Source organism: Lagenorhynchus albirostris, chromosome 13 (assembly GCF_949774975.1).
Source record: "Lagenorhynchus albirostris chromosome 13, mLagAlb1.1, whole genome shotgun sequence".
Classification (NCBI taxonomy): domain Eukaryota; kingdom Metazoa; phylum Chordata; class Mammalia; order Artiodactyla; family Delphinidae; genus Lagenorhynchus; species Lagenorhynchus albirostris.
In genome coordinates, this window is record NC_083107.1 from 46,283,061 (window position 1) to 46,287,640 (window position 4,580).

At 40.2% G+C, this 4,580-nt stretch overlaps 1 pseudogene; it reads right to left on the reverse strand.

Annotated features, from left to right (window-relative positions):
- Nucleotides 1–1,862: 1,862 nt before the first annotated feature.
- LOC132531270 (ferritin heavy chain-like) lies at nt 1,863–2,471 on the reverse strand (annotated as a pseudogene).
- Nucleotides 2,472–4,580: the final 2,109 nt, after the last annotated feature.

Consider the following 4,580-nt stretch of genomic DNA (forward strand, 5'->3'; position numbering starts at 1 on the left):
TATCCTTGTGATGTCTACCTTACACCATACAAAAACACTAATTTGGGATGGATCAGTGACCTAAATGAATAAGTTAAAAGTATTAATCTTCAGGGAGCAAACATAAGAGAATACTTTCATGGCATGTGCTTAAGAAGGTTTCTTAAATAAGGCAGAGAGTAATAACTAGGAAAAGAAAAAAAGAATTGATGAAATGCTAACAATCAAAATGAAAGTTTCTGTTCATCAAAACAATGGCTGGCTTAATTGTATAAAGCTGTGCAGGCCTTAAGCAAGGACACAAAAAGTCCTGACAAAAGCAAGAGAATCCCAGCAGAGGTACATGGCTCACATGGGTATCCTCAGCAAAGGTACATGGGAACCACAAAGCTGACTGGGCAAAGCTTCTTAGCTATGCTACAAGTGGCCTGGATGGGTTTCTAATAGCTGTGTGTGACTACAGTTTAATTCATAGGCTGGGCTGTTCATAATAGAAAAGATTATATTATAGGAAAAACAGAATCTTTACATGTTTCCTTGGTATTGGTGGGTGTAAAATATTTGCTGCATTTAAACACTAAGGAAGACAAATTTCTATAGTTCTATGATTTATAGTTCACAGAAGCTAGTTTAAAGTCTTAGTGCCAGCCAGATAGGCATTGCCAGATGACTGCTCCAAATTTTATCATCTATTCATGGCCAAGGAGATGCTGTTGGAGGAATTAATTTTATATTTAATGCAGCTTTTTTATAAACATAAGAATGAATAATTCTCAAGGAATTAGTGGATATATTTCAAGATGATGCAATTGTTATGTGTGGCATGCCTGTGCCCTAAGAGAACATGTTTCACAAGTATGTGGAATTGAAAAGTAGAAGAAAGATAGTGTGTTGAGGGACACAAGGTAGAAGTCTTGATCTTTTCTAATCCTCTAGGGTAGGGTTATCACACTATACTCAACCGGCCAAATCATGCTGCCAGCTATTTTTATAAATAAAGTTTTATTGGGACACAGCCACACCCATTAGTCCAAGATGCCTTTCTCTCCACATTGCCAGAGTTAAGTAGCATGGTGAGATCATATGGCCCACTGGCTTTTTATAGAAAAGTTTGTCAACCCCACCGAGAAGAGAGCAGTGATTCTCAAACTTGAGCGTGCACCAGAATTACCTGTAGGACTTGTTAGCATACAGATTGTTAGGCTTTACCTTCAAAGTTTCTGATTCAGATGTTCCTGTTATCCCATTTCTAGAAAATTCCCAATGATACTGATGCTGGTGGTCCGGGGACTGTACTTTGATAACCACTTTCCTACGTACAAGCTTCTATAATTTCTATACAGAGTAATTTGCTTAGAGTGATTTTCAGTTAAGCCAAATGTGAAGATATGGTGAAAGTCCTAGGTTTAAGTATCAATCACAAGAGGTAGTGACAATAACTGAAAAGGAAAAAAAACAGAACAGAAAAAAAAAAGTAATAAATTAAAAAACAGTATGTCAATAGATTTAGTTCACACTTACTCAAGTACCAGAATTCAAAAGTCATGTGGCTCTAAGAGGACATTAAGAAATTTAAGAAATGTATACTGCATATTTTTAGGGAAAGATGGGCTCTTCTTTCCCCCAAATATGTATATATAGAGAGAGGCAAAATAAATCACATTCTGGGAGATTTTTCTACATTCATTGGGGAGGGAGGAGGGGTATTAAGTTATTTCATTTGAAGGAATGGTACAAATAACAGAACATAAGTAGATGTTCTTACAACTTACAGAAAGGGAGAATGTAAACCTGAAAAACACGCACTGCGTTGGTGACCACGGAGGGTCACCCCATGGCTATGGGGAAGCCACTCTAGGCTTAGCTCTAGACATCACCGTCTTTCAGGGTGCACTTGTCACGGACGCAGCCACGCCACGTTCCAGAGTGGAGGCAGGGGCTGGACCGGGGGTGGGAGGACCAGCGGGGACTGGAGGGTGGCAGGGAGGGGGAGCTTCTGTCTCACGCAGGTTGGTTACAAGGCCACCCAATTCTTTGCTGGCTTTCACCTACCCGCTCTTTCAGGCCACGAATCTCCAACAAGTCACACGTGTAGACGTCGTTTTTGTCGGTGGCCAGTTTGTGCAGTTCCAGTAGTGACTGATTCACACTAGTTTCTAAGGGTGAGGCGGACTCCGTCCCAGTCTCCGTGCTCTGGCTCCTCCCTAACCTGAAGGAAGATTCGGCCACCTCCTTGATCTACAGTTTCAACGGTTTTTCAGCGTGTTCTCTCACCTCATAGGGCTGGTGAAGAAAATGCTGGCAAAGCTCTTCAAAGCCACAGCGTCGCGGTCCAAGTAGTAGGTCATGGACAGGCACAGTGGCGGTAGGGCTCCTGCTGACAGGTGGGGGGTGGCGAGTTGGAGCCCCGGCGGGGACGTGCATTCATGGTGGCAGCAGTGGTCCACTCCCAATGACAGCTGTCTGCGGGGACGTTTGGCCTCTCCAATCATTTTTATGTTCCCCGGTTTGGGATTCTAGACATTTTGGCATCGACCAGTGACTGGCATCTCAGCGAGGCAGAAAGTGTCAAGCCCTCCACTTCCCTTCACTATGGCCTTTTCAACACTAAGTACTGGGTTCTGGGAACAGCGTTTTGCCGGACCTAAAGGCTCTAGGGCCTGGGTGTGGCTTCCTTTCTCAATATGGCGATTGTGGGGTCAGTGCTTAATAGTCATATATGCTTGTTCATTCATTGGGGTGCTTGAAATATATCAGCGAATTGACATTGCAATTTGTGATCCCAAAGGAATAACGCTCCTTTTCTAAGAATGCTTAAAGAACTCAATTCCACATGGCCAAGATTTTGCTGAAAAAGATGAGGTTTGGACTTTATACTCAAATAGGCAAAATAATTTGAGTCCAGATATTAAGGGATATTAATATTTGGTGATTTTAACTTGCAAGAGGATTTAACCATTCTCCCTTGGAATTTGATAAGGGGAGAGTGTTTTTTATTCACATTGAGATGTCCCTATATTGTGGATATTTTAATTATTTGAATGTGTTTAAGGCCCCTGAAGAATTTCTGGAATGCTGTGTGGGTAGAGTGGTTGGTTGTAATTTGGGATGGCAAACTGAATAGGAAATGGATTTTTACTCTTGGGTACAGAGTGGTCTTGGAGCTGATTTGGATAATGCATTGTTCCCATTAATTTTAGCAAAATCTAAAACAGCTACGAGTGGCCCCAGGATGATTCCCAAAGAGCAGTGGTTGGTAATGGAGAGGCAGCCTAATGAAGGTTGGGTCAACGTTTCCCTGATAGACCACTGGTCCCCTTTCCCTAAAAGGATGCACTCCTGCTTGACTACAGGCTTTCTGAAAAAGTTTAAAGGGTTCTGAAGAAAAAAGGGAGAGAATTTTATGGGGAGCACTTAATCCTCCCTCTTCAGGTTTCCTGCCTGTAAAAGAAACTCAGAATCTAACTGTCCGTTTATTGACCTCAACCCTGGGGCAGTGGAGTGACATATCTGATTGGTAAAATTGGGAAGAAAAAATAGGCTGATCTGCCGTTTATTTGCTCAGCTCAAATCTACTATCTCTTCCTCTTAGAATTCACTGAAGTTAGCTACTCTCTAGAAACTCAGGTTGGTTGTTTTTTTTCAGAGATAGTTTCTCTTCCTTCTGACCATGACAGACACTGGATGGATGTCTGCCTAATTTGGGGGTTTGGTGTTAGGAGTCCATTTAGTTCTTAGAACAAAGCTATGACCTTTAACTTAGCATTAAAGTAAAAGAAGTAGTATTTTGGTCTCAACATGCCACTCTGTTTTACTTCTCAATGTGTTTAGAAACTAAATGGTAAAGAAGGGTACTATTTTTGGGAGGGAAGGACGTCCTTCCTCAGAAATTCTTAACAGTTTTTACCCCTTATTCTTATTACATTACTTTTTAAAAATTTTACATACAAGGAATATTATATTATGCTATTTTTTTGTAGTAAGCTGATGGATGAAGAGATTTTGTCAGTTAAGAAAACAATAAAAAAGTCTATGGTCTATAGATATCCATGGAGATTTATTTTATAAACCTTTCTTCCCAAAATAAATGAAAGTGTAAGCATCTCTCTAAGAACGGGTGTGTACATTTACAATAAATAAATTATTCATTTGCTAATATTGTGAAATTGTTTTGTAGTGCACGAGAGTAAAAGAAACCTGAAATAATCTCCATCCTTTGCATTATGCATTGTAGCATTAGAAAACAGGGTTTGTTTGTTTTTCCAGGAAATACTAAAAAAAAGACTCTCTTTTCAGTCCCTGAGGTACTAAAGTAAGTAACAGAATAAAATCTAATAAAAATTTTTTGAATTTATTTTGGCTCTTTGTCATCACCTTTAGTTAACGGTATGTGTGTTTCAATTTCTAAGCACAGGGAATATGGTTTAGCTGGATTGAATGTCATTTTGATTCCCTTTGCTAAACTAAAAGTGAGCTACCTTTCCTTTTCTTTCATTTTGGGAAACTCTGTATGCTCACTCATAGTCATAGTTGTTCCCAGAGCTTGAAAACACCCTATGTAGTCTTTGGTACTTGGTCTGTATACACATACCTCCATGGAG